The 10788-nt window shown below is 40.5% G+C and overlaps 1 protein-coding gene across 23 annotated transcripts in view; it reads right to left on the bottom strand.

Moving 5' to 3' along the window:
- The window catches only part of LOC109302013, a 506981-nt gene that overhangs the window by 260437 nt on the left and 235756 nt on the right, over window positions 1-10788 (bottom strand). The window contains exon 7 of one of the 23 annotated variants that reach the window (XM_019523597.1): window positions 1748-1791. The exons of the other annotated variants lie outside the window; for them this stretch is intronic. The gene's annotated coding sequence lies outside the window, so the exon portion shown is untranslated. The remainder of the gene's footprint in view (window positions 1-1747; window positions 1792-10788) is intronic. 23 annotated transcript variants of the gene reach the window in all.

Here is a 10788-nt window from a genome sequence, read left to right as displayed (position 1 = left end):
AGGTCCCTTCCGACCCTAGAAACTATGAAACTATATCCTGCAGGAGGAAAATTAGGTTCCAACATATAATTTGCACTAATGTGTATATCTGGTGCCAAAACTGGCTGTTGGTGTTTTACAATCAAGGCTGCTTTCATCATTAATACACAAATCAAAAAAGTTTTCAATTAAAATAATTATGCAAATGCCTACACGACAAATGAAGCTACTACCACTTGAAGAGTTGGGTTACTCTCACCATAGTCATTTCTTAACCACCTGCAGTTTCCATGGTTGTCTGTGTTCAGGTTCTTTTTGGGTTTTCTGGGTTTTTTTGTTTTTTGTTTTGTTTTTTTTTATAATAAAGACTGCAATTATCTTAAGGTAGCAACAACCAAAGCTAACCTAAAACTTAGGGTTGTAACTGTAAGCATCTTCGCACGGCTAGGTTTATACACGTCTCCTTCTATTAACACAACCTAAACCTGTCCTTGATGTGAAAGGTTGTAGGATCAGTCAAAGTGGTTAAGCTTAATGCATTTGGAGCTGTCAGGCAGCTACAGTGATTGGGAGAAACAAGACTTGATTTAATCACACTGTTGGTCAGGTTGGGAGTACTGTTCATGTGATTCAAAGAGTACAATATTCTTCAAGTAGGAAAATTTCTATTATCTCACAAGCAGCCTGCCCAGACAGGTATTTTAGGATTTATTTGAAATTTTAAAAAAAAGGTATGTGCACAAGTCAAAGTTAAGTCTACATATTCAATAGATTTGAGACAGTACAAGAAAAAAATGAAACTGTCATAATATCATTCAAATCCTCCTGAGTTTGCTTATTGGCAAAGATTCAATCCTGACTCACAAATTAATTTGAAGCAAAACTCTTTCCTCTTGCAAATATGAATAGACAGCTTTGGCAATATAACTGATTCATAGTGCAACCAAATCTCAAATGAACCGTAAGAATCGGCTGTCCAGATACAACTTCATTTTATGTAATCTTTTGGCCACATGAACTAATAACTGGAATAAATAAAAGACTCTGCAACTCCATGAAAACTAAAGTCTTGTAACAATGACAAAAATTAATAATGGTCACCAATGGAAGCCCTTCATTAGAAGAAGGGGTGCAAAGAGAATAACTGTATATACCATAAGGACTGTTCTACCTTTGGTTACCTTCAATCTACTGTTTCCAATACTCTTAGCACTAGGTCAAGAACAGCAGTGCAACAACAGTGTAGACAAATCCAGAAAGAGGCAGAGCAACTTCCAATGATTCTGCCAAACCTAGTCACCATGAAAGCCCTGTAGGTACTCCTATATAGCAAAGTGTTACTCTGTGCAAATAAATTCAGCAGAGACAGGCCCTTATGGATTCAAGCGGCGTTGTTCTGCTCCACTGCCCACCCTTAAAGACAATGTTGCCGCTAACGTATTATGGCAGGTATAACAGCAGCTGGGAGGCCTTCCTGCCTCACCTAACATACTGCTTTAAAAAAGCAGCCTTACTCTTCAGTGAGTTCTGACATTATCATTACACAGATCTCTGTAAATAAAGAAATATGAACTGCTGGTGTCTGGTTAGGCCTGTCTCTCTTTGTGACTAAGAAGCTGCTTTTAGGGCCTACTTGGCTTGCCCTGGAGGCTTCCCAGAGTGCTGTATAATAAAGATGACTGAAATGCAGACTATGTCAACAGGCACTTCCTTTGAGAGGGGTAAACAGAAGGACAATACCTCACTCATGAAAAACAATCAGACATACCTATAGGGTATGCAAAGCCAGCCAAGATCCCTTCAGATATTTTCCTTAAAAAGAAAATAGTTTCTACACATTTAATATAAAAGAAGAATGTGCTGGAAACACCCAAGATGATGTCATATCAGCTCTTCATTTTGGGTCAAATACAGTGCGAAAGGAAGCAAGGAAACTTAATCCAAACGTGATTCCAGGATTTCCATTCTCACTTCCCTCCCCCTGCCATGTGGAATACTGAGAGATACCCAGTGGAGAGAGCATTTTGGACAATATACCTTAGTAGTACAGCCTTTTCAAGAGACATTATGACATTACAAAAAGAAAAATATTTTAATATATATGTATGTGTATGTGTGTGTATACACATATACACATACACACTTATTTATTTGTGTGTGCATATGTATACACGCACGCGCGCGCGCGTATATGTATATGTATATGCCAAAGAACACTTGGATGACAGCTCCTTTATTATGAAGTCCCAACAACCCCAGAGAGTATGTAAAATTAGTATTCCTCTTTAGTCTGCATACAGTGGTATAAACAACACAGTACAGAATATCAAATGGACACTTGCAAGAAAGGAATCTATTTTCAGCCATCCAGCTTAGACAGACAGACAGGTAAAATACAGTACCATGTCATAACATGACAGTGGCTGAAACCTGGCCAGCATTTTTAGTAGCAATCAAGACACCCAAGCAACTGAATACAGCAAGTCATAGGAAAAAGTGGTGACCTATTCAGAAAGCTGTTCATTTTCCAGGTTTTTACTTTTCTTTCTGAAAAATACACTAACATTCTACACTCTTACAAAAACCTTCTTTTCTCAAACTTACCCCTTCCTCCTTGTCTTGAATGTTTGCTCCTTCATACATCAGCCAGATCAAAAAGACCATGTCAAGGAAAAGGACAAGAAGGAAAAAGCAAGGCATCCCTATTACTGATGATACTTCTCTATACTGCTGCTAGGCTCCAAACTAAGTGTCCTTCTTTTCTGTCCCTTATTCTTTCCACACAGGTAGGAATTCTGTAGTTAAACAAAAAGAAAGGTTTTTCAAGAGAAAAACTCAAAAGAAAGGTATCCAAGAAAGGTTTTAGTCTCTCTGCTAGTTACATTTTTCCTGTTATTTAATGAAAATGTCATTTTTACTGTAAAATGTGTCACAGGTACAGGATTAACACCATAACAAAAATTATGAAGGAGCAAGGCTAGACTTCTAAAGCAAACTACACAGAAGTCATGCCATATGTTTGATTACATTGACTACTGCACTCCATGTCTTTGCATAATCATTGGGAAGTTTTAAACGTGACCAAGAGCCACAACAGTAATAGTAAGTGTGAGCTGCCAAACACAGAGCAAATGGATTACACTGCAGGGAAGAATATGAGACAAGCAGGTATCTCTGAAAGCTGACTCCTAACAGAAGGATTGCACTAGCAGAAGAGAGATTTGGTTCTCCTAACAGAAACAGGACTTGGGCTCTTATAACAAAGAAAAAGCAAATATCAATCCTAGATGTTTTTACATGAACACGGGTTCACATTTATTCTAAGATGAACAATTAACATAAGTTTGCCGCCACTACCCTTGTTTCCCCATGAGGGGAGGTTTATGATGTTTCTGTAGCTCACTGATCATTATGCGCAAGTCTTTCCAAGTATTATACTACTAGCTGCACAGAGAAGATAGTGAGTATAACAGAAGAGTAATATAGAATAGAATAGAATAGAATAGAATAGAATCAGAGAGGATAAACCACAATGGGTAGTGGATTATAATAAAGAGCAAGTGAGGCCTGGCTGACCTTTTTATCAGAGTGAACCAACTTGTGAACCCTTGCTGAGAACTGTTACTACAAGAATTCTTCTACTGGCCGTTTTAAAAAAGAATCACAGCAAAATAACAGAACATGATATAAAAAGGGAAGTAAATGACACACATTTTAGTCATGTTGTTTACTTAGGAGGTTTGAGTGCCCAACCAGTCACAATCAGAATACTTAATAGTAAGACTGAAGCTGTTAATGGTAAAGGTTTTTCAAAAAAGTTGTTAGATTTTAGAAGCCTAATGCATTTTTCCGAAAACATACCCTCATCCACAGCTGGTGGACCTTTTTTGCTACTACTCAGATGCTGCTATTGAACACAGCTGCAGGAAAAATGCAAGGTTCACTTCACACAAGCCAAATGCAAAATCCATTAGTACAAGAGATAACACAGGAAGACTGATTATCTAGTAGGAACACACCAAAGCGTCCTACGCCCGAAAGCATTGCAAACCTGAGTCTCCATCCAGTACTTTGATGTCCTAGGGGAGGGTAGCTGATTCCCCCTGCCCCACCTCAGAGCCTAGCCTCCAGGTTCTTCTACAAATCTATAAGCAGGGCAGTTGCCTGGCATGGAACACAAGTCTTACCAAACCTTAATGGGCATCTCTATAGCTCTCCCTGTTCCCTAGTAGGTGCAAGAAAGCACTCTTGCACGCTTACAGACTGACCCCAAGCCTACAGATACTGCAAAATTCCTAAACATGGCTGCCAAAGGAAAGTAAAACAAGCAGTTCAGGGCTTCAAATTTCAAGGAATTAGAGCATGTTGATCTCTGAGCTCATTAGGGAGCCAAATTCAGGGCCCTGTTACACGTTGCACTTTAAGCTGCTCAAATGTTGATCAGTGTTCCTGCCAGCTTGAGTGTGGAGCAGTCACACCTTGGACGCATCCAGGCGGTCACACATGCAGTTTGCAGTGCTGCAGACCGCACCACGCATGCAGACACTCACCGCACTAATTTGTAGCATGGCAGGTTTTTCTGCTGCCTGGAGATCCCCGTGTCAAAACCACCTGAGCCAGAAAAAAAGAAGGGCAATGCACATGGCAGCAGTGTGAGCTGCCAGAAATTGGAGCCTGGCCGGCTACAGCCACACTCCGGCTGCTGGCCAGCTTCCATATTCCTGGATAGCTGCTCCTGAAGCCCCAGGCAGCCTCCAGGATCCCATGTAAGGTTCCTGAGGCCACCCCAGTGCCGGCCCCAGCTTCTTCTACCCCACCCAGGCCAACTTGCCACGCACTACAGCATGTGTGCACAGGCGTTCCCTGGGGACAATATGTGCTGCTGCTAGTTTTCCCCAGCGAACACATGTTCCTGCTCATGAGGACACACCCCTTAAGGCTCAAAACCTTCTCTGACTGTTCTACACCTGTACAGCTGTGACTTGCCACTACAGAGCTGGCAAGCAGGCGCCTGGCTGACTTGCCACTACAGGGCTGGTGAGTCAGGACCGGCTTCTAACCTGCTCTAGGCCTGGGCGTGAGAGATGGGTTGCAGGCAGGGAGGTGCACGGAGACAAGGATGGGGCATGAAGTTGGGTGGCAGAGAACTAATGGGATGAGTGTGGGTAATGAAATGGGAGGTGGAAAGAAAATGGGGATGGAGGAAGGGTTGTGAAATTAAGTCAGCCAGCCACTGAAGGATAAAGTAAAAAAGAAAAAACAATTTAAGAAGAAATAAAAAGGAGGCAAATTAAAGGAGTTTAATGTTTTAATAAACTGGGATTGGGATGTGGGGGGGTGCTGGTCGTGCTTCCTGAGGGGGCCAGGAAGTGGAAGCAGCGAGGGAAGGAGTTTATGGGGGATCTACTGCCCCTGCCCTAGGCAGAAAGTCAAAGCTCAAGGGGACCTATTCTCGCCTCCTACCTTGCTCCCCCCACCCCCTAGACACCACTCCTGGACCCATCCATGCCTTGTGACCTGGCTAGCTGGCATGTGCTCTGCAGGCTGTTTGCACGTGCTGCACTCCTGGGGGTGGGAAGGTCAGAACCTGGGAGGGCAAAAGAGGGACTTGCCTTGGTGCCAGAAATGCCCCCTGGGTAGTAGAACATCCGTCCACAGAAAACAGGAGGGTGGTGGAGGGGACACTGCATTCTGGGATGCTAAAGGACTATAACTTGGGTGGATCATCTGTAGAACGGCCACACATTAAAGGGACATGAGCTGGGTAACACAGCTCAGAGATAAACCTGCCCTGGAGTAGCGTAACTTTAAGCTGTCTAAAATGTGCTTAAAACTAGTTTCATGTGTATGGTTTCATAAATCCAGGGGCTAAGAGCTCCAGGACCTGCCTAAAATTAATGTGCAACAAGGTCCTTACCCTTTCCTCTTTCTTGGTTTTGCTGATTTAAGGAAAATGTTATACCTTTTAGCACCTGGAAGTCTATAGCAGGTGGCCTTGCTCACCTTTGACAACCCTCCTTAGGTAAGCACAAATAACATGCTGGGAAAAAAGGATCTAGAAACCAGTGCCAAAAGGTATCCCCCCTGGTATTAGGACAGAAGTTGGAAAAGTGCTCTCCAAACATCCCTCAATGACATAAAGGGAGCCAAGCAAGAGACATCACAGTTCTGCAAATTGTGGATGTTTTTTCTAATAAGAAAAAAGAATCCGAGTGCACCCTGATTTCAAATAGGTCTGGATTCCAGGCAAACTGTTAACAGAGCTTGACTGCTGAACTTTTCAACCCAATTTATAATCTTTACTAGTTAGTGAAGGTATGATCCAAGTATTGGCCTGGATTAGCAAGTCACCCAAAAGTTTACAGTAATAAAACCATGTGTGCATATTCCTGTAACTACATGCATACAATAATTATGAGATAGGTAAGCAATAACATAGCCTTTAGGTGCTGTATTTTATACGGCAGGAGGTTTACGTGTATGACTTCAAACTCCAGAGTGCCTTATTATTTAAACAAAACTGGCAGAATATTTTCTTGTAAAATACATATAATCTGTTGATATAAACCCCACAGATATTTTTACAACATGAAATTTAATTTATGGAAGATAAATCAAAATGGCCAAGCAAAGCAATTCTTATTTAATTTGTTTTCTGTTTTGCTTGAAAGTGGGTTACTTCCAAACTAGTAAAAACACAACATAGCTTTGGTTACCTGGCAGGCAGTCTGCTATAAGTTAGTGCCACTCCGAGAGAAAAGTTCACTCAGTAAAACATAAATCGGTCCTTTAGCCTTTGCTTGTAACAGTACTTCTTACTTGTTCAAGAAATCCCATTACAATCATGCAAGTAAGGAATGTAACCACCCATTCATGGCAACTCATGACAAAAAAACCAGTAAATTCTTCTACTTCACAAACCCAAAGGCAAAGGTTTTAAATACAGCTCCATTTTTAAAAGCCCTTGCAAAAGTGCATTTTTCTGAAATTTTTATCCAAACAGCACACACTTAATAGCAGTTGTTTTCGTATGGGCTGCTGCATTTAGGTTCTTACATGGTTTTCAAAGCTGTATTGTGACCTGAGAGGCAGCCATAATGAGAGACAGACAGCAAATACAGCACTGATTTAATTATGTTGCTTGATACATTATGATCTCATCTACTTGTATTTATATTAAAGTACTGCTTGAAATTCTGTGTTCACATATGGGAAGGCATGATCTTTGGCCTGAAGAGCATGCAGTACGAAAGACAAAAAAAAAGTGCATAAAAGGGTTACACCATATAAGTTTCCTTCCCTTTCTGACTTGCATGCCAGCAATCTCCAATCCATCAGGTCCAGCATCCTCATGTCCTTCCCTCCGAAAAGTTAACCTTTCCGTGGAGGCACAGCATTTTCTGGAGTGCACAAATACTAAGTCTCCTTGTGGTGTTTAGACCAGTACTGCTCACTAATGTTCCTAAGGTTCTGGAAGTACTTCATACCACCACCTGAGTTACTGCTGCTTTCTGTTACATACCAGTGAAGAACTGGGTCTGCAGTGGCACTATAAAGAAAACTGTGATTTGCATGTTTCCCAGAAAAAAAGCATTAGTAGACACTAAATAGCTGGCTAGATATCATTTAGCATCCTTATCCTTCCATTCCTGATTAAAATTACTAGGAAGTATAGGAAAAGCAAGTCTCTGCAGTAAATCAGTCCCATAAAAAGTACATGAGGAAATTTATAAATCTGTATTCTGTGAAGGATCTGAAGTGTGCAGTGAATAAGGTATGGGGCCACACAATGAACCAAGATAAAAACACTGACTTGTTCCTATTCCTTAAGTACTAGCTACAAGTGTGCATCAAATGATATAAAGGTCTTCTGCAAAAAATATGTAGTCATATAATTAGAGACTATCAACATGCATATCCATGCAGCGAGGTAAATTAAGGTTATACAAGCAACTTAAATTCTGGCATTTTCTAACCTTGAACTGCTTTACCTTGCAACCTTCAATTTATTTTAACTTTGTTTTCTTGGATGTAATGTGTTTGCTTAATTTCAGGCACCATATTTCCTTTTATATAGAGTACATAAAATATGTGCATGTATATTGCATTAATATTCATATATTTGTACATGTTCTAAACCATGGGTATAGATCATGTGCATGTCTGAATGGAAGTTACAGCACTAGCAAGAAACAGCACCCTGTGAAAGAAACAAAAACACCATGTGAAAGAAAAGTGTGTTCTCTGCTCTACTGTACTATAAAATACACTCCCAAGAATAGATGCACAGTGTTAGTAAAAACCAATCTTTTCCACTGAATTTGCTTTTGTTAAGTTATAAAATCATTTCCATGAAGAAAACACCTGATACCAGAGACAGTGGACGCACATTAGAAATGTTAATAATGCAGAGAAACTTGCATTTTACATACTGCAGAAAAAATGCAGATGTATTAATAAGGCACAGAGATTGACCAACAAGCTAGTATTTGCCCACAGGTCTCAAAAATAGCTGAAACAGGCTAATAGTAACATGTTTTAGTTTTCATTTCAAACTCTGGTACAAATTTAGCTAATATCATATTGTATGATCTCATGGTAGGATAGGAGCCAAAAGTTTCACTTGAAATCTTTTCAGTTATCAGATCTGGAAGGCGTTTCAATCATTTTAGTTTGGGAAGGATTAAGAAAACAAGACCAGAGATAAGAGGCCAGGGGCTTGAAACATTTATCACTTCATCATACTCTTCCATCTGATGCTAGGTCAGCATCTTTACAGATAGATGGGAATGTCTGCCCTACCTCTACATAAAGGCATAAAAAAAGAAAGAAAACACCCATCACGAATCTGTAGAATTAAAACTTAAAATCTAGGGACAGAGACATCCTATCCATATGGAGGACAAATCTCTTAACTTGCAGCTGCAAAAATGTAAGCATCACAGGACAAACATGGAGATTTCCAAATTCCCAAAGCACCATTAGCTTCTAGTCTCTAAGACTTCAAATTATTGTACTGAAAGTCATGGCATTTTTGCACAAACAATATTATTTTACATGAATGTTAGAAGTTTTCAAAACACAGCAGTTATTCTTTCTATGACCCTCTGAGCCTAAAGAACAACATTAACGGACCACTATAGATCATGGTTTTCCAACCCAGTGGACACCAGGAGTCCCCAGTGTTTTAAGTATTCACTAAAACATTTTTACAAACATCTTCCCAGCTAAGTGTATACTATAAAGAATTATGTACATATGAATACATATGGAGTGTGTAACATAGAGTTTTTAATGGCATTCCCATTTGGGAAGGTCCACCATGGCTATCCCAACTTCTTATCATATCTCATCACGCTAGCCACATAAAACACTTATAAAATGGTCCTTTTTAAATGGACAGTTCATCAGAAGGTTCCAGGCATGAAAGTATCCAATACAATTGCACAGATCTGGAGTCATTAGCCAACTGTTCTAATAAGGTAACAAAAAACATTTCACACATCAGTGGGCTGGATCCCAGTCCCACTCAAGTCCATGGCAGCTTTCTCCCCGACTACAACAGAAACAAGGGTGGGTAAAACAAAAATTAAAAAAAGAATAGGTAATGTATAAATCTGTAAAACAATATACAGTCATCTGAATCTTACTGCCCAAAGTCAACAAGCAGTACAAGGATTTATTTTCTTTTGTACAGTATTTAAATAAACTGTTCTTGCAAAGTCTTTTTTTGAGACAATCAGTGTATGCCATGGTATTTAACCTCTAGCCTACAGGACAGAGATGTGTCACCCAGCCCACAGGCATCCCAGCTGGTTCAGAAACTCTGCAGCAGGGAAGTAGTGGCAGAATGAAATATCACTAATCTGCTGCCAAATTCCTGGACCTGAGAAGCGAAGAGCCCTGTGAGCCAGATAACATGGCCCTGTGTGCTCCGCCTTGCTGACATGCAGCTGGATCCATGCTGCACCCATGGACCAAACCCACATGCTGACCCTGCGCAGGACCTGACCCCACAGATCAACCCAGCACCACTCATCCAGCCTGCAGGGCTATATAGGTTGAGCACCACTGATATATGTAATGCTGAAGAAAGCTCTACACAAATCCCACTTTTCATGTAACATCACAAATTCTTCAAGCGGAGGTGTGTAATTTCAGAGTTCAGGGTGAGTTATCAGAACAGTATTATGAAAATGTACAAAATGCATAAAGCACAGTAAATACTACTGAAATATTTATATTGCCCACTTACACATGAGGGTACAACAGAGGAATCATTTGATTTTCTCATTACATACTCAAGGAAAGGAATCTATATGTACATCTATCAATTATGATTCCATTTTCCTCACTGCAACGATGGCTGCATTCACATATCACAACCTGGTTCTGAATCTGGTGCCAACCCAAATTGCTGGTGCAGATCCCTACGTTTCCATTACTCCCCATGCTTCCCTGCAAAAAAGCTGATCTCCCAAAACATCCTGCATACTCTTCCATTCTGTACTCTCCTCCCAGTGTAGAAATCTTTTTCTTTGGGTCATCCTCTATTTCTTGCATTCCTTCTGCCTCCAGATCCATCGCCACCTACATAATTGCTTTTAGCAAAATTTCTGCCACTTACTCCAAAGGACAACTGAATGGAAATGTTCCCACCCACTTTCTTCACAATTTATTGCATCCTCCCAACCCTCACCTGGTCCTGGAGAACACAATATACTCACTGAACTCCAGGCTAAGTACAGCCAGTCAAAAAGCCAAAGGCTGAATCAATTCAATCTTCGTATGTTACTACTCTAAGCCAGG

The sequence above is a fragment of the Gavialis gangeticus genome, unplaced genomic scaffold, assembly GCF_001723915.1.
Source record: "Gavialis gangeticus isolate Ggan-Ray unplaced genomic scaffold, GavGan_comp1, whole genome shotgun sequence".
In the NCBI taxonomy this organism is placed as follows: domain Eukaryota; kingdom Metazoa; phylum Chordata; order Crocodylia; family Gavialidae; genus Gavialis; species Gavialis gangeticus.
Note: the sequence above shows the minus strand (reverse complement) of the source record. Positions and strands in the feature narration are given on the sequence as shown.